The 23,988-nt window shown below is 41.1% G+C and overlaps 1 protein-coding gene across 1 annotated transcript in view; it reads right to left on the bottom strand.

Moving 5' to 3' along the window:
* The window catches only part of st6gal2a (ST6 beta-galactosamide alpha-2,6-sialyltranferase 2a), a 55,299-nt gene extending 48,465 nt beyond the window's left edge, over nt 1-6,834 (bottom strand). Inside the window, exon 1 of the mRNA XM_017410278.3 lies at nt 6,579-6,834. The gene's annotated coding sequence lies outside the window, so the exon portion shown is untranslated. The remainder of the gene's footprint in view (nt 1-6,578) is intronic.
* Nucleotides 6,835-23,988: the final 17,154 nt, after the last annotated feature.

Raw genomic sequence — 23,988 nt, 5'->3', positions numbered from 1 at the left:
GGTCTGTTAAAAGTGTCTGATCATTTATCTAATAAATTGGACTTGAAAAACAGTGTGGAAACAATCTGATAGCCTTAAAGAGAACACTCTCCTTGATGAGTTTGCAGAGGTAGACAAAATCTTGCTCAGGTTTTCGATCTAAGATTCACTGTTTCTGGTCGTGTTTTCTCAGGCAATCCAACCCTGCACACAGCCTACCTCAGCTCCGAACAGCAGATGGACTCCCGAGACTAAAAGCTGCCTTTTTTTTTTAGACCGTCTGACACAGTAATGTAAAGTTGTGAAAGAAATGTGGCAATTTGTGGTCATTACTTCCAAAAAGAGGTCATCTGGTGCAGGATTTGTGGGGCTTTGATGATCAGGAACTGCTGCCCAGTGAATAAATTTCAGCCTGATATCAGGAACAGACCTGCAGGGTGACTATAGAAGGGTTTTTTTTCCTAAAATGTCACATCAAAATTGGTCCATTTCAAATCTTCATTAAAATCTGGGAAGTCAGGTTCTGTGGAAATGTTATGAACAGTTACTCTCTTACGTGTCGTAGATAGCTCTGTAAAGGACCTGAATTTGGAGGAATGGGTTTGATTCTGACCAGACTGACGAGCTAAAGACTAGTCAGAGTTAGCTAAGAGGTGGATCGCTGCTGACTGAGAACCTAAATATCCAACATTTAAGCGCAGTTCTATATTTTTTCACCCTTTTACACCATTTCAAATTTACATTAAAGTTATTATGGAAGAAATTTGATGCTGGAGATGTTTTTAGACGGCAGCAATCAACTTTGTTCAAGTCTTTAACACATATATCCTGTCAGAAATAAACTATATCTTCAAAGATCCATCTACAGCAGGGATAATTGTTATCCATAACCTTCACAATTAAAAAGATCTGAAATAATGCTTTAACCCATTTGAACAACTTGTTTTTCTTTCTTTGGTAAATTTCCTCTCGTCTTTATGCCTTTGTGAATGGCTGACTGTGTGTCCCATTAGAACATGAATGTCCCTTACGCACTGTCCCAAGTTTGGGACTGTCTGACATGAATCTCTAAGTTCTGGCCAAATAAAAGTAAATCATTTCATATCATACAATGTCATGCCACAGCATATTTTTAAATTAGTTTAGCTGAGGGGGTTGGGGGGACCTTTTAGATGTTCTAATAAAAACAAAGTAAAGACACAAGCTTATGCTGAGTCTGCTTTCACATCCTCTTTCCTGTTTACATTATTGCATCGAACAATCTACTGCGTCTCTCAGAGATACTGTTACAGCCTGACACAAATCAAAGACCAAAAGATCTTATCAGCTCAGTTTCACGCGGCGTAAAAATTTAATAAATGTAAACCATTATTGCTGCTGGATGGTGGAAAAGCTCAAGCGTAAGCCCTTTTTTTCCAGCGATGCGCTCTTTTCCAATAACTGAATGGCTGCTGAACACGTTGGCATTATGTCAAAATGATTTCCACAACCAAACTGCAACAGCAATAAAAACAGATAGTATGCAGGAATATTTACATAGCAATTTCTTTTCCCTGCAGTTTTAATTTGAGGGCAAAATTACCAGCATAGGAATGTCTTAAAGGAATACTTCAGGTCTTTCAAAGTGGGCTTCTGTGGAAAGGTTATGAACAAACATCATCTTACCTGTTGTAGATACCTTTCTGAATGTTAAATGAATGAAAAGTTTCACGCTGACCAAATTGTTGAGCAAATGACTATTCAGACCAGAGTAGACTGCTAAACATAAAAAAAGATTGGAGAAACACATGGTTACTCTGAACGGGTTGACGAGCTACTGGCTAGTCTGAGCGGGGCAAAGACTTGAGTGAATTTCTGCTGCATTAAAAACTCCAATTCTCAGACCACACATAACTGTGTAAACACTTATTAGGATATTCTTGCAAGAAGTGCACCAGAGGTGCTACAGCTAGCTGCTGCCGCTGTCATTTGCACTTGCAAATCGCCACAGAATGTCAAATTGATGGGCGAGTAAAGGTGTGTCAAATATGAATCATTATGAAGTCATTTTAAGACATCTGTAATCCACTTCTGTCCAGCCCTGGTCTGACTAGTCGTTCGCTCGTCATTTAGGTCAGAATTAAACTGTTTTTTCTAAACTGAGGTGGCTCAGATTTTTATCTATAACCGCTAAGTTCACAATCTTTCCACAGAAACTCATTCCAAAACATCCGAACAATGGCTTTAAGAAATAACCGGGCTGTTAATCCGGCTGCTGCGCCTAAATGCAGCAGGAAAAACTGAACAACAGAACAAAATCAGCATCAGAGCCAGGAAATATGTAGTTCATCACGTCTTAACAATAACTGCCTTTATTGCTGTAAAGTCCAAAACCCCTGGTGAGTCAAAACTAGGATTGTACGATATTAGGTAATCACATTATTGTTGTTGAACACAATGACGATATCCGTTGTGATAAATCTGACATCACAACACTCTCCATGTGAGCAGCTTGAATGCATTTGGACCATAGTGGTCTATAATTTATTGCAACCCAGGCACTTCTGTGTGATGCTGATATTACACATATTGATATTACAATGACTATAAATTTTTAATATATTGTGCAGCCTCAGTGAAAATCTTTTCAGGAATCCCTTTAATCCCACAATGTTTTCAATACATTTAAAACATGGAGAAAAGTAATACAGTCAGCTGCTTCTATCAGTTGTATATTTTACACAACCACGCTTCAAAGCTAATGTGTTCACATCTACTTTCTTCTAGCCAAATGTTTAAAGAAAGAAAAAAAGAAAGAAATGAATGTGTAAGGTTGCCGTTATTTTTAAAATCCCTGTTACCGTTTTGGAGGAGCCTAACGTCCCAGCGGTGCATTATTTTAAAATGCGCCTCTTCGTGCTGCAGCTGCACATCTGGTTCTCACAGACAGACGCCCTGTTTCCTCTTGGAGCGTAGCGCCGACTCGAGAGCTGCTTCCCCGAGGCTTCGTCCCTGCCTCTAGCTGTCACCGACTCCATCTCTCTCTGGGTCTCTGAGGTGAATCACACACTGACCTCCTTTACAGGAACGCACCATCAGAAAGAGCTCGACTTCCTCAGAAATGTAACTAAATGTTGGTCTTTTTGACACTATATTCATTGCCCAACGAGATCTTGAGAGAAATACACTTAAATACAGCCACTAATAAAAATGTCTCCTCCGTTTGCTTCGATTCGTCTCATCTGATGCTAATGAGAGGAGTTACTGGGTCATCTCTGGGAGGCGTGACATATTTCTTTGGTTAGTATTTTTAAAACTATGTGCCCTCAGTTTATTTCCTGCTACTTTTTTTTTGCAATGACTGACATGTTTGTGTATCTCTGATGAACTGATCATTGCTTTAATTTGTCACAGCTTCTCCTTCCCAAGCTGACGGCAGCTTCAGGTCCGCGAGCGTCGCTGTGCAAATCACCTCCGCAATATTTAAAAAGGTCGAGAGGGAACAGGTAAACTGAGAAGTAAACACTCCGATTTTTTTATTTCCCCCCCCAACTTATTCAGCGATGAGCTTACTGCACTGAAAACAAAAATCCTCCGTGTATCTTGGTGATTCCTGGGTGGAACCCAAAAAAGGCATCGCTTCTTGTCACGATAAGATTTAAAAAGGCTGGGCTTCATTTTGCCGTTTTGCACGGAGCTGTCTTTTGTTACATAAACCGAAGCTGCGAGTATTTGTCTTCCTATCATTTCTGAAAGAAGAAAAATGGGTTTTCTCCTTACTGTATGGACCAGTGCTGCAGGCCCGACGAGCAGAAACCAGTGATCTTGGTCAGTGTTGATTAACTTTAACTGGACATGCGTTAAAAAAACAAGTGTGGAAAAAATAAATAGCTCTGCTTTAATATAGTTTGGTTCAGCCACATGAGACAAAGAGATTCAAGCCAGTCTGCAGCAGAAATTAGACTGTTTTGTGTAAAAAAAAAAAAGCTTTAAAACAGATATTCTGGTGTTTTTTTAACTGAGGTCGTGTCAACAGTCAGTGTCTTACCTGCAGTACACAACAGCAAGCATTTTCTCAGTTTGGAAATTTAAGTAAGACAAGACAATAGTTATGTCTTAAAATCCACCACATCTGGTTAGGATGCTGTGGAATTCCTGAGGTTTGTGTTATTTCATAGTGAGAGCCCCGATCTGAGCATCAGTTAGCTTAAAGAACCAACCTGAACAGAAACTGACCACCGTCTGCTCCAGGTCATACAGTTACAGGCCTCTCTGAGGGTTTTAACGACTGTCAGAGTTTGAAAGAGAGCAACAAACATTCGGAAGAAGAAGAGCTAGGAGGTGATGACTCAGACTTTGTCCACACAGAAGCACAAGTTTTCAAAAGCAATCATAAACACAAGGATACCGTTTCGAGAAATACCTTCATTCACACAAAAACTCTTAAAAACAACTCAAAGTGCCGTAATAACTGCGCGAGGCCTGCATGTGGTGCTGTAACCCAGCCACGGAAACACTCCAAAAAACAGGACAAGGCGTAGAGCAGGCACGCTGAACACAAGAACAAGAATCAGATCTTCTGTGTGGACTGACGACAAAAAAAAAAAAAAAAGAACGTCTTCTTTGTGCCACAATAAACTACAAGACCGCCAATGTGCAGGACAGCGTCGACTGGGAGTCGTTGCATTCCAAATACATAACGAACGCTTTTATAAGCACCGCTTCCAGCAAGAGACGGCTGGGAGGGAGGGATTTCCCCTCATGATGCTCAAAGCATAAACACAAACACAAGCAGCGTTTGTGGACGGCCGCTCATATGACTGATCAGAGTCGAGCACGTCATGGCAGACAACCGTAGGAGTTACACAGCTTTTACTTTAGCAATGCAAAGGCAGCTTTAAATGTGAGTGGGGGGGATGAAGGGTGATCAATTTGTTCGGCCTCTCAATGGACCAATAACATCCCCTTCACATCACTGAAGGAGCCCTACTGAGCTAAGAACGTTCCTCTGCAGCAGGACTCTAAAAAGACCCAATAAACATAGTCATAAAGGACCACGGCCAAGGCTGCGGTAGCTCAGCGGTCAATGCAGCGGTCTTATAATCCCGAGGCTGCAGGTGCGAGCCCAGGTTGCGTCAAGAAAGGCATCCGGCGTACAGCAATTGCCAAATCGTTCGTGCGAGTTTGCTCACTGTGGCGACCCCTGAAGAAGGAAGCAGCCAAAAGAACAAGAAGATAAAGGACTGCAGACACAGAAGCAGCCATGTGAAAACAAAAAAACGGAACTACCTTAAGAAAAGGTTACAAGGACTGAAACGGTGCCCCGCTTTACACAACCCCACAAACCAAGAGAAAAGGTGAAGTTTAAAAGTATCCACATTAGCACTATATTAGAACGTTTTAGAGGGACGAGACAGGAAATTGGACTCACAATGACAAGGATCTCCATGTGTGGATGTTGTTTTTCGTGTCCATATTAGGACATTTACAACCCATGCTTTAGAGAGAGTAGGAGCATCTTCAGTTCACTTTCAGTAACAGAGAGCACCAGAGGAAAATCAAAAAAGATAAATATTTCCTGTCCAATACTGCTTAAAAGCCCCATCCACTAAGTTCCACTTTTTGTCCTTGTCCTAACCTGACACAAGTTTCAAGAACCGAAGCAGGTGTGATTACTCAAAAACTGCATGCACCCACACACATCCTCACACACAACAAAAACATTTTTCTGATGCAATGTCACCATAACCCCTTTAGAAGAGCTCTGAAGGCTCACCATGCATGATGCTGTTTACGCTGAAAAGGAAGCAAAGGCAAAGACCTGACTGCTGCCTTTGATTTCTGAAGCTCGTGAGAATGCGAAACACTCTGATCATCTGTAATGAGCTCCAGTTCTCGAAAGTGACTCGATGGCGTCGTCTCCGTGACCTCTGGGCGCGTTCACGCATCTCTGAGCGACAAACTAACCTCAGACAACCGCTTCAACAGCACATCATCTCCCCCTCTCACACAGGAAATCAACTTTTTTTTTCTTCTCCTCTCCTGACCATCTTACTTCCTTTACTGTCGCGCCCTGGGAAGGTGATGAGAATGGTCTAACAGCGCTTCGGCGTGCAATCTGGTCAGGAGGAGAGCCTGGATCTAGAGAAACAAGTCTGTGAGCAAAACACCTGGAGCACAAGACATGGTTCTGCTGAACAACACTGGAGGGGAAATAAGGATTTTAAATGAGAACTCCCGGCATGCATTTCTTTTGTTCTTTTGGTCGCACCTGGTGCAATCATCCTCCCTCTAAGTTGCAGATAAGTGGTCAGGCCTGCATGAATTAATTCAGTTTCTTTAAAGGTGGTGGCACATCACACAAAATAAGAGCTTCAGTCACCAGTGGACAAAGCATGTGTCAGCTCTGCTTATTAACCCATTTGTCTCAACAGGCTGAAACGTGCAGCCTTCGAGAGGAGAGATGAAGCACGTTTGTTTGCTTGTTTCTTTATTAGTTTGGTTTAATTTCAAGCATTAAAGCCTCGTATATCCCCGGTTGCTCCGTGAGCCCCGGACACAAGGCGCTCGGAGCCGAACAAAGATCCGTGCGGACGCGGGGGAAGCGAACAAAGCCTCACCTAAATCCCGCCCGGGTCCCGGCTGGATGCTGCCGCCCGCCGCCTCATGCTGCTCACCGAGGTGGGGGTTCGCCTCGCTGCCGGCCCCGGCGCGGCTCGGCTCGGTTCGGTTTGGGCTCGCCGAAGCCGCCCCTGTCCCCTCCGCGCGCGCTCCGCAGATATCCGCCGCTACTCTGAGCCGAGCCGAGAGCCTGTGTGTTGTCTGTCACATTGTTGCTGCCCTTTTTTGTTTCTCGCATCCACATCCGATTTTTTTTCCTTCCTCTGAGGGGCGGAGTCAAAGACAGATTTTCGCTTTCCTCTCTCTCTTCTTTTTTTTCAGTGAGGCACCGAGGAGGCTGCCTGGCAAAGGCAGGATTATAACAGGGCTGTGCAGCTCTTAATAAACCTTCTAGCAAACGCTGTTATAGCTTTAAGGCCAACTGTCTCATGACAACACTGATAAGAGTCTCAAATAAAGCAATTAAAAGCCCACGCATCTCCGGTGTGTTGATTAAACCTAAAACAAAACATGCTTACTGAATAATTTTACACATATTGCTCTGCAAACAGTGGCAGATCTAGAGATTTTCTTTGGGTTGGCAATAGGGGTTCAGTTTTACACTACATATCATCCATTCAGGTTATTTATCCATGATTATGAATTACACACATTACATAAACAACACTCAGACAAGTGCTGTTTGTCAGCAACCTAATTTTTTCAACTGAGACTCATATTGTTTTCTTTAAACATTTGTTTTAACAACTGTGCCAGATTGTCTTATCAGTATCAAATTGGAAATGAAGACAGTTTAAAGTTTTGTAACCAGACCCAGACTGCTTTTCTCTTACCACCAGGTGGTCTCCAACCCTGGTCCTCGAGGGCCACCATCCTGCATGTTTTCCTTGTTTCTCTGCTCCAACACACCTGATCTGAATCAATGGGTGATTAACAGGCTTCTGCAGAACATGAAGAGGTGATTTAACCACTGAATCAGGTGTGTTGGAGCAGGGAAACAAGGAAAACATGCAGAATGGTGGCCCTCGAGGACCAGGATTGGAGACCCCTGATAGATGGTCTCTTGCCGGAGGGCTGTGTGTGCGGCCAGCTGACACCCCATTTTTTTTTTTGTGGGGGAACTTTAGAGGTTGATCAGACCTCAACAGAACTGCAGAAAGGAGGCAGGATAAGATTCAAAGCCCTTTAAGGTGTCAGCAGTTAGCTTGGCTGGCTTATCTCTCAATGCTACAAAAGTTGTTCTTTGGATTTGTTAAGTGTCTCTTTACTGTTTCACTTTTTTTCTCTTGTCCACTGGACTAACAGAAACAACTCTAGCTAAAGAATGTCCTTTTACTAAGGTAAACAACAAAAAAAAATGACGTGGAAGATCATCAGAAGATGGACACAAAAACAAACTGCTAGCCCAAGACGAACTGGGCTGTAGATTGCCTGCCAAGGCTTGTTATCAAAGCAAATCTTGATAATAGATGAGGAGATAGCCTTGGAGGTCTGTAAAGAAGGTTTATCTCACTCTGTTCAAAGACACTTCACCACTCAGTCTCCTGTGATGAAAACAAAAACAATAATATATTAGAAACACTTGACTGATTTTCTTATTAGACAAATGCACGCACAGCCATCATCAGCATTCATTTTTTACATTTCAAAAGAAGTCACCATCAAACGGACAGCTTTTCATTTCTGCATAAATCATGTTTTTATGAGTCTCACAAGAATGTAAACATCATGTCTCTTCACACTGACTGTCCAAGAGTGACCTCAGGAGCGCACGTTCCTAAAACAATCGAGAACCTCTCGGGGCGAGGACAGTCTAAAACGGGGACTTAAGTTCAGAGAACATTGTGATAAGGGACTTCTTATTCTTCAATTTTATCGCTGAAATGAGCAAGGACTTTACTAAAAAACATGTTCACATGCCATCTATGTACCTACTTATTATTCTAAAATCTGCAAATATAATAGGCATTAAAAATCCCCTGACAAACATAAAGTGACCTATTTAGTGTGCAGTGAAGCACTCTCATGCCTTCAAGGTCGTTAAACTGTCTGATGATAAAAACAAGGTTTGATCATTCCTTATGTTTTTTAAACCAAGGTTCTTACAGCTTTTTTCCCCAAAATTCTTTTAAAATCTTTATCTGTAAAAAAATGAAAAAAACAGGACTTTTCATCTTCCATTGCTCGATCTTAAATGCACTCAAGGTTGTGACATTTATGGATCAAGTGGAGTCTTCTTCTACTGAGTGCAGTTTTCAGGGCATAAAGCTCTGTACCTCGGGTCCCAGACAGGAAATAAATCCGACCCGCCGCTATTAACTGAGGATGTTTCTCGTGTTCTTCGTGGTCGTTCTGCAAACCTTCTTAGGACCCGTTTAGACGTGGCACTAACATACGTTCTGGGTGATCTGATTGCTCTTGGGTAGAGCTAAACAAAAATTGGTTTGGGACACTTTTAACCACATCCTTGTGTTATTCTGAGCTGCCCCAAAGAACCAACGTCTTATTGGTATGACCATACGAAAGCAGCAGAGTTAGTTACCTGGATGTGTCATGGTTTAAAAAGGCTATAATCTCCTATGGGTCCAAAACAGTATTGATAAAATCATGCTCTTCTGATGGCTCATTTAGAGCAAACAGCTTTCTGCAAGAATGTTTGAAAGCTGTAAATTTAGTTCAAGCTCAAAGTTTTAAATGAATTGTTTGTCAAAATCCTTGTTGATAAAAAAGACCATTTTGTTTGGATTCTACTGATCAGTGGATTCCCAGGAAATATTCAGTATGAGCCGTCTTTGTAGTTGACTTTGTCTGAACTCATCAGTAAAACACCAGCGAGGTGTCGGAGTTTTACTAAAGTGGACTTCTTGGGTCTTTGCACCAACACTGGGCTCTGTGCAGTCGCAAATCATTTCATGCACCTTGAATTAAACCTATTCTAAGTTTTGTAAATAACTTTGCAAAAATGTGACTCAAGTGACTCTGAATCATGTGTAACGTCCAAACTACTATTCTCGTTCAGGCGACTGAATGTTTTTGTGAGTTTTTACAGAAATATTATCGGTCTTGTAAATGTCCCGTTTGTTGCTCAGCTGACAGCTGTTGTGTGAAGTGGCGTCGTGTTTATTTGCATGTGGAGCGAGTCTCTGGGATCTGATTTCGCTGCCTGGCGTGAACTCACATTTAGAGCTGGCCGAATGTGACCGAATGAGCTGGGAGCTACGACCGGGTCTGAACAGGCAGCGCTGCTCTCGCCTTTCGTAGCGTGGAGTGTCGGGCTCCCCTATTTTTAGGCTGGGACGCTATCAGTTGTGATGACGTTTATTTTATTTTTTAACCACTGCATGAGAAAACAAATCCTGTGAAATGTGTGAGATGCGTGTGAATAACCTTGACTTGGGACTGTTTTAACAGCTGACTGAAACCAAGATTGAACGTCCAAAACACCACGTAGTTGTTGGTTGCAGTTTGACCTCCACTTAGACCACAAACCTACCGTGACACACAATGATGATTTTTTATGATTATATAAACACAATTTTGCCAAAATATTTATTATTGCTGTTGAGAAATAGAAACATTTTAAGAATGTTACAGTTATTTGGTTGAAAACGTTGTCCAGATTGCTCCTGTCTCTTATCATCACCCTGTTATCACTTGGGCTGAGTTTTGAAACCTGCTGCATCGTGTTTTATCTCGATTTTTAAGACTTGGTTACTGTTAGGGTTTTTACATTATCAGCCTTTGTGCTCACGTGGAACACTGCCTACGTGAGAGACCAAGGTCAGACGGCGGGCCGGCGGGCGCCGCACCATCTGGCTCTCTCAAACAAAGATGTGTTATGTGTTTTTGCTATGATCAGAACTGGCCTTGGCTTGCTCAGATCAACCCCTTTTTTCTTCTTATTTCTTCTTCCTTTAAATAAAGAGAAAGCCCAAGTGGAGGGGCAGAACTTCCTGGACAGCACACTGTTAGCAGCTGTGGTGGAACTTCTCTTTGCGAAGGCCTTCATAAAGACAAATATTACTCTCCGGTGTGATTCTTTTTTTAGCGAGTTTTTATAAATAAAAACCCTGACAGTTACCTTTCTGATTTTTCACATCTTGCAGTTTTACTCTAAACACAGCACGACAAAGACACCGTGGAGCAGATATACAGATATTGCTTCTTTTTTTTTTTTTTTTTTAGATGAGCCAGAGCAATCCAGGTTGCACGCTTTGTGTGTTGCTCTCTTAATTGCCTCATCAGTAAATGTCAAATGTTCAAATGACTCCAAAATCTAGATTTATTTATTCATTTGTACCCCATCAGATGCAGGCGCTCGGGCTGCATGCTGCAATTACTGCTGCACAACGAAATGTGCCAATGAATAATAAATCATAGCACAAAGGGATCTAACTAGCTGTCGGTGAACCGGGAGACCAGCTGGAAAGTAAACTCGCAGTGGCTGGTGTTTACTGGTGATACATTCTCCTCAACCACTGCAGGGAGGCTTAGGTGCCCTTTCAGAGAACAGAGGAGAGACACTTTAAAAAGCTGGTAAATAATCCCTGCGCACAAAAATCCAGATACACGTTCATATGGATCAGGAGCAGATACTCATAATGCTGTCTTGAAATAACCACAGGCAGTAGCTCCGTTGCAGGCATGCTGTTCTCTTTAAAGTGAGGCTCAATAATCAGAGTGTTTTGGAGGCAGATGACTCACATGAACTCACTTGTGTGCTACGAGTCTGCGAGTGAAAAATAAAGAATGTGAGGGGGCTACTGGAAGTATGTTTCTGGCCCCGAGCAATATGTTAAAACCTGTGTACTGAAATGTCTACTACAGTCATCCCAACTGCCTCCCCCCACTCCCCGAGCAGGTCAGAAGCTCTTTGTTGAAGACCTGACTCAGGTGCTTATCCTCCTCCTCCAGGTGCATGTCAGTCAACTGCACTTCATTATGCTGCAGCCTTTGTGGTGGAGAGTGGAGGAGGAGGGAGGCAGTGTGTGCTTGTGCTGTATCTGAATAAATATATTTTATTTATTTTTTATTTTTTGCATGCTGTGATCCTGAAAACGCTGGCTCAAATGAACACCGGCATGGCTGTTTTTTCAGTGCATGTGTTGTGCTGCAGGCTTCTTTTCCGTGTTCCCAGCTCTAATCTTATCACCGCCGCCTTCACGATCGTCACAGAGACGCGTAACTGCCACCGAGATGAATCAGAGTGCAGTCAAATCGCTCCACCGCGGCGAAATTCACACCTGAACATCTGGCCATCTCTCTCATCTACCCCCACTTTGTTGTTCCTGGCAGCTAATTGTGGGCATTAGAAACCTGCGAGAGCGTGACGGTTTCCATGGCGATGAACTGACGTGCTCGGGGTGCTTCGAGCGAGCATTTGGTATCCCGGTCGTTTCACGGCATCTGTTTCTCCGGTGTCACAGAGGCTTGACCAGTCAGAAAACGGTGTGCATCAACATTTTATGAAAGCCCCTAATGGGCTCATTCAGTTAAAACAAAATACAGATGTTTGAATTTTTTGTTGACTGGCAGAAGGATGAACGAGGCTTCCGAGGGCATTGAGCCGCACACACCACGTTGCCAGTCGGTAAATGATGCAGTAAAAACACACAGAGACGCTAGCGTGGCTCTTAACGGCCTGAACAAAGACGGTCGTGTGGATTGGCTGGAGACATCTTAATGGGCCTGGCCTGCTCGTTGCTGCAGTCTTTATGACACAAAGAAGTTTATGATTTACCAGTAATGGCCGCGAGTATGACTGTGGGACGTTTTATTAAAACATTACTACAGTGGCAGAGAAAAGTGGTAAACATACACATGGACAAAATGCCTACAACATAAACAAATAATGAGCTTCCAATGCGCAAGGACACATGCAAATACATGCAAAAGATACTGCAGGGTTCTAGGAAATGTCTCTTTTCTATTTTCTGACTTTGATGTAATGATGTATTAGATCCAAATTCTTTATCTAAAAGACTAAAGTTGGATTCATTTGTGAAATTACTGGTCCATTTTCACTCAGTCCTTTTTCTTTCTTTTTTGTTTTTTGCTTAGGCTAACACAAATGTGTAATGATTAGCACTTCTTAATGTTACTTTTGTTTTCAGACTTTTCATAGGGAAGCTTTCAGTTATATGATCCATTTTTATCATGGTCCAGGTCAGTCCTAGCAAATTGCACTGAATGAAACATCCTGATTAATTTTTTTTTTCAAGATGTGTTACTTCCCGTGTGACGAACTTTCTCAATTCTTTTTTAATTTAGGAATAGTTGAACAAAAATAAATGTCAAAGCTCTTCAGATGAGAACAGACATGTATAGAATAAGAAAAATAAAAAAGTCCAGCTGACTTCGATTCAGTTTGCTAGGACTGACATGTCCTGGATGACTCAGGATCTACACCAGGGCATGGTTCGTGTCTCTGGTTTAAAAAGAAAAAACCTGTGGGACTCTGTTATCCAAGGTCAGGCTGTAGGGCCAGCAGGTCAAGGAGAGAAGCCCAGACGCGCCCCACTCCAGGAACACTCTTAGGAAATCCCAAAAGGTTCCCAGGCCAGAGAGGAAACACAGTTCCTCCAGTGAGTTCTGGGTCTGCCCCGGGTCTCCTCCTTGTAAGATGGGCTTGGTAAACAGCCAGAGGGAGATCTCCTGAAGGCACTTCTATCAGATGCTCAAACCACCTCAGCTGGTTCCTTTTGATGCAGAGGAGCAGAGGCTCTACTCTGAGTTCCCACCCAATGACGAAGCTCCTCACCTTATCTCTAACGCTGAGCCTGGCCGCCCTACAGAGGAAGCTCATTTCAGCCGCTTGTATCCAGGATCTCATATATTCAGGCATGATCCATATCTCATGATCCTGATGAGGACTGGAATGCAGATGGACCTGTAAATCAAAAGCTTCTCTTTTTTGATTCCCTTTTTTAACCACGACAGACCAGAGCAAGAGTTGAGACGTGCTTTTTGTCAGTGCTCAGCAGCAGTAGCTTACAGTGAGCTGAACTCTGCATATTTCATCTCAAGTCTTTTCTCCTGTTTTTCAAATGCGGTCCTTCACTTCTCGTCGCTTCAAAATATTGCTGCATCCAATGCATTTGGAAAGTGTCAGGTCAAAAAGTCCCGCTCAAGCTCGACATTTACATAATCGGCAAACAGTTTTGTGTTTGGTGTATAGGCTCTTTCTGTGAAACTTCACCTCAGCCGCTGACTGGAAAGTGGCTCTAGTCTGAGTCTGGAAACTTCCACTTAGACTCGAAAGACGCAGAACAAGATGCAACATCTGAGGAAAGCAGGACAAAACAACCTGCAGAGAAACGAAAGGGAGTTCACTAAGCTTTTTTCCTTGGTTATTAATTCACAACGCAGCTGCACTTTTGCAACACCTCATTTAAAGTTCGTTGAATCTGTGACTTTCAGGTGAAAGTTCACGTTCTACCAGTGGAGCATGAATGCGTTCATAACTACTGTTTTTTTTTGGCCTCACACCTGCACGTTGTTATTAGTGTTTTACCCAAAATCCCACTACTGACCCCGCTACTAGCATCTATATGCCTCCAGCGTGTGCATGTGTTACATAAGTGAAATACTGGAATTATTTTTCCAGCAGAGGACTTCTGCTGCGAACTTGTTAAATAATAAAGACTTCACCAGACAGGATGGACTGTAAGTAATGTGATGTTTTGTATTATTAATGTCTTGTGTGGCTCTTAGTAATTCAGTGCTATACCTCTGGCACCACTTATACAATCCTTTACCTGGCTCTTAGTGCGGCTTCGGGGAGGAGTATCATTGCTTTTTCATGATTCCTCAATCTGTGGAAACAGTTCTGAGACCATTGACAGCTCTTCCTTTAATAAGTGACTCACAACGGAAACTTGCAAAGGAGGGGAGTTTTAATTGTGTGCGCTTTCATGTTTCATTTTGTCCTGAACGAACTGAAGGAAAAGTGAACCCGAGCAGTCAGGGAAACGACAGTATTCTTGTGGAAAGAGCTACTTAAACCTCAAAGAGGAGACAAAAAATGATGGAAGAAAAGCCTTTAAGTTTGCAGCTACGTAAGTGATAACCACAAAATGACATAGTTAATTAATTAAAAAAAATCAAAGGGAGCATGCAGGATATATATTTTTAAATGTGTGAGCTTTAAAATACACAGTGGTTTTGTTTACTTGTGATACGTTTCCAGCCATTTGAGCTGCGGTTTAATGTTTGTTGACAGAGCTTCTTTAACACCTTATGTTCAGGGGAGTTTTAGAAGATTTGAGCTGTGAAATAAAAACGCTCAAGTCAAGCCTGAAATGTCACCTCCAGTGCATGTTTGAAAAGTAATGCCCTTCCTTACACTTGCATCGGCGGGAACGTTTTGAAGATTTGAAGATTGCTCTTGGATTAATTTAACTAAAAGCTGCGTACGGCTGATCCCTGGGCTGTGTGTTCGAGCCCAGGTTGCGTCAGGATGTGCATCTGGCGTAACACGACTGCCAGACCTTTTGCTCGCTGTGGCGGCTCCTGCAGAGGGGATTGGCCAATTCAAATCAGTTCCTTTGACTTTTGTATATTACGTGTGCTTTAGTAAGCCCTCTAGATAATAGGGGTGCTAACTTCTGCAGACCTTCTTCAGGTCTTTAAACTCACTGGATGAACTCAAAAACCTAAGAAGACAAAACGTCCTCATTAACACAGAAGGAGAGTGTTGACATGATGTTCTCAAAAAAAAGCTCCAGGCAGTGGCTTTTTTTCATTTTATGGTTACGCATCGACATGTCAGAATTTATCAGCTCCTGCTTTTGAGCAAAGACCTGTCCAAACAGGAGTTACTATATGTGTTGGAGCTTTTTTGTGCCAGCTTAAAGACAGTATGAGCTGTTTGTGAACAGTGCAGATGCATTTAATTTAAAACAGCATACTCATCGAGAAGTGTCAAGAGCTGGGATAACCTGCAAGTCTGTATTAATTTAGTAATTTACACAATTTCTTCTTTTTCTCTTGACTCAGATTCAGTGGTATTATTACCTCCGCCAAGGAGGTTTTGTTTCATTAGTGCCTGTCTGTCTGTCTGTGTACAAGGTATGAACAGATTTTTATTAAATTTTCAGGAAATGTCAAACATGCTACAAGGAACAAGTCTTTAGATTTTCGTGGTGATCTGGTCAAAGTTCAAGGTCAAAGGTCAAGGTCACAGATCAGCCCGTGCTGTAACTCTGCAGCTGTATAACAGGAATGTTCAAACTCCACAGCTGGACGCCTCATGGGTCAAGGGTGATCACCGTTGATTTCAAAGCAATGGGTTCAAAGGTCAAGGTCACAGCTAACCCCTTTGTTAAAAACTTCTCTTTGCTCCTACATGTGACCCTTTTTGTTCCCTCCGCCAATTAAGTTATTTTGTCTGTTAGCAAAGATCAGTAAAAACTAACGAATAGATCTAGATGTAATTTTCATCAGGTGATCAAATTTGATCAAAACAGAACAATAAAAACTCATAAAATAAACAAGTATCAGGATTTGTTTTGTTGTTGTTTTTTAGTTATTTTTCTGTATTTGACTTTCATACTTGTGATCCTTGTGTTTAGATTTTTTTCTTGTGTTTTCTTTTTAAGATGTTGCTGTAGTTCAGTCTGGTTTCGTGGTTATTATGTTTCTGGACGTTCCTCCTTCGAGGGTTCTGTGTGTTCTTGTCACTCTTGTGTTTCTGTAGTTCTGTGTTATCTGCTCTCGTGATTCTGTCGTGTGTTTCCATGTGATCCATTTTCATGTGTTTCCTGTGTTTCGCCTGCCCTCAGCTCCGTAGTTTTCCAGTCAGCCTGCCACGCCCACTTCACCTGTTTACCATTATCTGCATTAAATCTTCCAACCACCCTCAGCCCTTTACATTTCTTCCTTCATATTCGCCCCTGGTTCGTTGTTTTGTTATTGTTATCTGTGATGTTTGTTCATGCCATGGTCAGGTCTTGCTCTTTGTGCCCCCCCCCATCTCTGCTGTAAGTTTTTCCTTTTTCCACATCAGCCTTTCTGTTTTCCTTAATATAAATTTGTTTTTTGTTTTGTTTAGTTTTTGAGAAGATGAGTCTGCATTTTGATTCCTTTTGCACAAACATGACAACATGAGAACATTTGATTCCTTTTTAAAAAAAATTATGGATGTCCTCTTTTTGTTGTGTTTTCCATTTAGTCATTGGTTCCTGATTGGAGGAGGAACAAGATAAAATCAAAAATGAAGAAGCCTTTTTTTTCATTATTGCTATGGAAAAAATGAACGGAAGCGAAAATTTGAGCAGAAATAAGACAAAAATAACATCTTGGCACAAAACAAAGCTGCTAAAAGCACATCTTCTTTTGGCCTTCACTGCACATTAACCCTCCACTCTAACATTGAGCTTTTTCTTGAAAAAATAACAGGAGAAACTTTCACCTATAGAGAGTAAAGATGGGAGCTCAGTCTGAGCCGAGTGGAAAACAGCTTGTGTGGTTTTCCGTTTCTTCTTGGTTTCTTTTTGACCTGCCGTCAACAATAATACACTTCACACAATAGAGACATTATTTTGAACTTTGTAGATCAGTTCAGTTACATGAATTATTCATTTTATTCTGTCTGAATTAAACCACTTTACAGGTTTTTATAAGGAAAGGAGGGTAAACAAGTGTGATGTAACCACCAAGCAACCCTTCTGACTGTGATAAACAACTTTTAAGCCCAAATTTGAATTTTTTTCAGCATTTTTCAGTAGTGAAGTGTAAACACAATCAAAAGCTGAAAATTAGCTACTTGAAAACAATCCAAGCTGATTATTGTCTGGAAATCAGCTTCTACTTTCATTTCAGTTTATGAATCTAATATCCAAATATTTAGGACAGTCCACGTCCCATTCCTTCCCGTTGGAGTACAAATTCTTACGAGCTGTCACTTTCAGTCATTTATTCTAATTTTAATGGCCTCTTCGGCACCCTCCAACTATTCAGAGCGTATTTAGTATGCCAGCCTGATGGAATATTTCCGTGTGGAAGCTGGAGCACATCCTCTGGTATGTATTTTTCATTGAAGCTAATCCTCAGAGTGTTTGGGCTGTGCCAGCCGCTGTCACTTGCAGCTTCTATATTAATCTGCGCTGCTGCTTTCACAGCTGACCCCCAGAGGTTTGCCTGAGATCTCTTCACACTGTACCTGTCACTTCAGTGGAAATGGCAGCCCCCGCTCCCGCAAGCCCACCACACAGCAAAGGTAGACTTTCTCGGCTCACCTTTTGTCACTTTTAGGACTCTCTCTGGGTCTCCTGGGCTTTAGGGCTGTTTACTTCCTCCTCACACTTTATCCTGCAGGGTGTAGGCTTCACACTTTCTGAAACAGCAATTAGGATTTTTTTTTTGCATGTCTTGCATTGTGAGATCACACTCATCACTAAGCAGATGAGGTCTTAGTTAGAGCTCATATTCCTGCAATTCCTTTGAAACTTCATGTCAGTCCAAGCTTTAATTTATTTATTTTTTTAAATGTGCCATTTTTATCTTTATGTTTGTTATTTATCAGGGATCATGCACAACAATAGTAGTCTTGTAGGTGAAAAGATGCATACGGGACTTAATCTGGTAGCTAATATTTATCTGTTTCCAGAAAACATAAACAAAAAGATGCAAATAAAATGCAAAACATGAACCGCTTTTCAACAGACAAAACCTCTTTACATACATACAGTTAAATTCAGTTTAATTATACTACGCCAATTCACAACAAAAGTCCCCTCAGAGTAGTAAACAGTTCCAATTTAAATGACATGCGGCCATATTCTATCCAAAACAATAGAATCAGATTCATGTTTTCAAAAAAAATCTAAAATAATTATAGGTTTATTCAACAAAGAAGCTACAATGAAAGTGTATACTGTAATAATGTAACTTCCTGTGTGTGTGTGTGTGTTTGTTAGCAAAATATCTCATGAAGCAGAGGACTGAGGTTAAAGAAACACACAAAAATTAATAATTGAATGTACACATCTACAGCTGAGTATCTTCCAGAGTCAATCTGATTCAAGTTGGTCATCGCAGTGACTAAAACACGGTCAGTTTTACAGATTGTGACCTCAGATTTGGTGTGGTTGTAGCTGAGAGGCATCCTCTACATCTACACCTGCTACTCGTTGTACGTTATCTTTGCTTAAAACTTTAGCATGAAAGGGCGATATGCATTCATTTAAGGAATGCTATTATTTAATTTAGATTTAGTTCAGTCGACTCAGGTAAACTGAGAACCAGAAGTGGATTGTGTGAATAGATCATAGATCCAAACCTTTTGTTACTTTGAAACAACCTAAGAGCTCAGTTCTGATGAAATAAATAAATCAGTAATATTGGAAAATATTTTAACAATATATATATTTCTTTTCAACAAGTCACTTTTATAAGTGAAATAAACCATTTAACAAATCTAAACTCAACATGTTTATGTCAGGGAGACATTTTTCTACTAAAGTTGATCAAAAATTTGTAATTGTCTTCAATGCAAACACATTTTTACTGTTTGAAAATTGCTCTGTTATACGTCAGTGGTTTTAGCATCTTCTTGTTGTGCGTTTTGAACCGATTTACCTCAACCAATCTGATCTGACGCCACCTATTTCAGAGTCTTTATTTGTTCTACATCTCTCTCTTTGCTTCCTGGCTCTGCTGGTAATCTGCTTGTTATCTGACTGATGTAAGCTGGATGTAATACCTTTAATGATGGTATGTTGTTGATAAGATAAGTCTTTTTGAGCTCAATGAAAACCTTGTGTCAGCCACTCTAAAGCTTCTTCATCGTTTCCAGAGAAACAGTGGAGGAAGTGTGATTTATCTCGGGCCTATCTGTTTCAACAACAAAAAAAAAGAAAGAAAGTGGAACACACGCAACTGCTGAGTGTTTCTTTCCGAGCACGCGTACAGAAACTTTGCCCTTTGGTTGTGTGTATTTCAGATACCGGAGGCTAAAACATTGTCACATTTCTTCTCCAGTTTTGTGCCGTCTAACAGACAAAAATGCGGATGACGACGGTCGTTGCCTGTAAAGAAACACATCCCCAGGCTGGTCCTTCATTATTTTACTGCACCCACCTTGTTGTGCTAGTTTGAAACTAGGTTGTTTCCATGACAACCGAGTGTTTGATGGACAGATCTGTGTATGATGCCCAGTCTGCTGTGTGAGTTTCCACCCTCTGCTGTATGCCGAGCAGGATGCTGTATGGATTTGGCACGTTCGGATATTGACTCATTAATATGTTCAGTAAACGCGCAAAATGTGCACACACCCTGTGGTGCGTTTACAGTCAAATCTCATGCAGAAATTAAACAGTTTACAATCGACCTGCGCTCAGCAGATCTACTTTTAGGTGTAAACTCCCACTCCGTTCTGTCCTTCAACCAATCATACAGAATTTGGGATGTGTGAGTTCTCGCTGGCAGCAGGTTTAAATCCCAGCTGGGGCCTTTTTGTGTTGAGTTTGCATGTTCTCTCTTCTGCTTGTGTGGGTTTTCTTTGGTTACTCCGGTTTCCTCCCTCAGACCAGAAACATACATGTTGGTTTTATACGGTGAGTCTAAATCCACCCTAGAAGTGTGTGTGTGTGTGTGTGTGGCTGTTTGTCTCATGTGTCTCTGTGTTGGTCCTGCAGTGGACTGGTGACCTCTCTGGGGTGTATCTCGCCTGTCTCGCTGCTTCTCTTGTTCAGATAACATGGGACACATGGGAAACTTGTTTTGTAACATTTTTATGTCAATAATGTGTGAAACAGAAGTACAGCACCATGTGAAACTCAGGGGAATTACGAGTTCTTTTCACGTGTTTCACAGACATTGTAACATTCCCTGTGTTTTACCATTTAAGGAAAAAAACGTGAATTTACCACATCTTTCACACGCGATTCCCTAAATATGTTAAATGCGTTCCAAATCCACACAGGAAACTTGTGTTCCACCTATGTCACAAGTGGAAATCACGTTTTTACGTATGAAAACGTGATTTCTATATGTGAAGTTCATGCAGCTTTTCTTTAAGGGACACTTGACACCACATGCTCCACATGTCCTCGCTTGTTTTCACGTGTGGCAAAACATCTTTGAGTCATGTTTTTTTATTTCTTTAAGGAGCAGAATGTGGATCAGCACATTTAGTCTGCTGAAGTATTTAAATAAACTAAAGATTTGTGGTCCTTGTAAATTTTAGATTTAGAGAGCTCTATTGTCATACATACCAAATGTAATGATGATTTACTGTTGTATATTAGTTAAACAATATGTGACTTGCCAAAAAGAAGATTTACTTCTAACAACTAGCACAGGTACTCACACATTTTTATTTTTTTTTGACTGATAAGTAATCTTTCAGTGCTTTCTTGTCATTACAATCTACACCTTTCTTTGCCTGACATCAACACATGTATAATGCATATTTTCTCACAGTTTTTCTTAGATAAACCATCTAAAAGCTTTACTTTCTAATATCTGCTTCATATAGATAGTGTGCGCAGTGAAATTAAGAGTGTCCACTGCAACACGTGCTCATCTTGACAAAAAACATGGAGAGATTTTCAGAGACCTCCAGGTCTCATAAGAATCTGCTGGTTGGAGGAGTTTTATTTATTTTTTAACACCTTCCATGACTTTCGATACAGACAATTTAATTCCTTTCTTGCTAAAAATAGATCAGAAACCAACAATCCTTCCTCCAGCATCCCCTCAACAATTATTCTGTTCTGCTCTATTTTTTTTTACTGTTATTTTCAAAGGCCGTGGATGTTTGGCAGTGAAAGGCAGCAAAGCCTTTTCTAAAGGATTACTGGCTGAGTAGGACGAGATCCCTCAGTTCTTTTCCTCATATCCTCTTCCTCCAGCAGCACAACACAGGAAACTTATTGCTGTTATCTTCAGCTTTCAGCTCATGTTCTAAAGAGAAAGGCACAAGCCTGGAAGCAAATTTCAAACTGTAAGTGCTGAATTCGAAACATGTTCAGGCTAAAAAAATGCATTTGCAGATAAGCAAGATTGTGCTTTTAGAACATTTTAACAAAATAACCAAAGTCAACAAAAGGCCACCGTTTATTAAATCCATACAAATAAATACGTTGGGCTTCATTTTTCAGCTTTAATGTGATATGAAATAATTCATGGTTTATTATTTCCTGTGCAAAAAGCAGCTAAATGTTTCCAGTTTATTTTTGTACAGTTGGTTCTTGCAGAATGTGATGCTCTGAAACAAAAGTGAAAGAGAAAAGACTTTAAGGGTTAATGATAAGGAAAACCCCCATGAAGGACACCTAAATAGCCTCAGGCTGATATGGAACAACTTGAAGTGGTGTTAGGTTTGCACACTTTAAATAAGAAGGACCCCATGAATGAAGGTCCACTTTAGCTTGAAAGATAAGGATGATGATTGCAAACTTTCCATGAAATATCTCTCTCCAGTAGTGTTTGATGGATACCTTCACTCGAGGACATAGGGCTTGATGACTTAAAGGACAACACCAAAATGGGTTTTTGTCATTTAAAATAAAAAGAAAATCATATGCAAACGCTACTTTAAAATCATTTACACTGCTGTCAGTTTCACATTACACCATTATGGAAAACTATGGTTATTTGCAAGAGCAAAAAGCAGCAGCAGTAACTAGTTGTAGCACTTCTGGTGCAGCTAAGAGCACCTCTAGCAGAAATAAAGTAACACTGTTGCCAGGATAGCTGTGTTGAGGTGGTGTAAATGGTTATAAAACAGCATTTGTATGAACCTCTCTGAAAGTTTTGAAACTGGATTTGTGACAGAAATCCAGTCAGAATTAAACTCCAAGCATTTAACCAACAGGTAAGATAATTATTGTTCATAATTTGCACAGAACCTCTCTTTAATAGTAAACCATCCCAGCTGGGGTTGTCCTGCCTTGTTGATTTAGCTGTCCTGGCTGTGTGGAGTCTTGTCTTGTCATCCTCTTTCATATTAGATTGTTTTTTTTTTGTAATACTTTGAAAATCTTCAATTCTCTTTGTATGGTTTGCATTTTGATTTCTTTCTTTTTCACGCCCGAGTTTGTCTGATTCCCTCAGAACTGTCAGTAGTTTCTTTCTGATATACAGTTTCTATGTAACCCTGGTTTTTATTTTAGGATATTAGATCTTCTGTTTGTTGTTACTCGCAGATTTATATTTGATTCCTGTCTGTCTGCTTTAGTATATTGCTCTGTTTGCCACTGGAGCTTTGACCTTCTTTATTTCAGTTAAAGACTTATGGATTTGTAACCGGCCCACTGTGTGCCTGCACTTGGGTCCTTCCATCACTGTCCACAACAAAAGTATAATCAACAACAACATTTCCAGGCTTTTGGACTCCCGGCATGGCTCCACATCAACACCTGCAGGTCACAGCTGCCTTATGTTTTGGTAAGGACCCCCACGCCTCATTTTTATGCATTCTGTCCAGTTTTATGCAATCATGCAGAGATCAGTGCGCGCTAAGCCCAAAATAAACACCGAACATGCTGTTTCTGCACACATTTCACTCTCGTGATGTTGAGATATGGCTCTGTTTACCTCACGAGGTAAATATATTTGCCTGATTATGTTACACATATCCCAGATGCACACAAAAAAAGCCTCCGTAACAAAGGAGCTGTCTAATCCATCAGGAAGTTTTGAGCAACGAGGATTTGCATGACAAAACAAATATTGTGAAAAGCTATTAAGATGATGTGGAGGACTGAATAAAACCGACTGAGCCTCCTGCATAATTGAGCAGCACAACTTCATCTTGTTATGCTGAAGAAGCACAACAGGTAGGCAGCAGACATGCAGCGTGAGTGCTAGTCAGAGGTGGTAATTTATAATTCTTGCCTTAAGTGGGGCTGTTTTTGACAGCACAGTGGTAATTATTTTCCCTAACACTGCTTGTTTTGCATCCAATACAGCATTATAACCTACAAACTGAGTCTGTGACCGCGTTGACCACCAAAGCCGCTATTTGTGAGCATGTGGTTTGGAGCGGCACTCTGTAATTTCATCGGAGCTCCGCTTAAGGCTTTGAATGCTTGTTTCCTTTCTCCCAAACTGGCCAGACTCCCCATCAGTTATAATGAGGCAAATTGGAAGGCAAACTACAGGTTTGAAATGGTAATTAGTAAGACTCCCTGCTTCTAGGAGAGACAGAGGGGCTGATTTAGCGCAGCAGAATTAAAGATCGGAAGATACAGTAGTAGCAGAGCACATTTAGATGATGGAGGTATATTTAGATGTGGCACTCAGAAGCAGGAGTGGAGTAAATTCAGATTTTAGTGCAACGTGCCTAACATCTGTTTGTATCACACTGCAAATCTAGAACGGCTCCTGCTATGTTCAGCACCGGAGAAAATTAATTTTGCAAGCTCTCTCTGCAGAATAATGCTATTTTTTTATCTAGTTCTG

This window comes from Kryptolebias marmoratus, linkage group LG6 (assembly GCF_001649575.2).
Source record: "Kryptolebias marmoratus isolate JLee-2015 linkage group LG6, ASM164957v2, whole genome shotgun sequence".
NCBI classification, from domain to species: Eukaryota; Metazoa; Chordata; class Actinopteri; order Cyprinodontiformes; family Rivulidae; genus Kryptolebias; species Kryptolebias marmoratus.
Note: the sequence above shows the minus strand (reverse complement) of the source record. Positions and strands in the feature narration are given on the sequence as shown.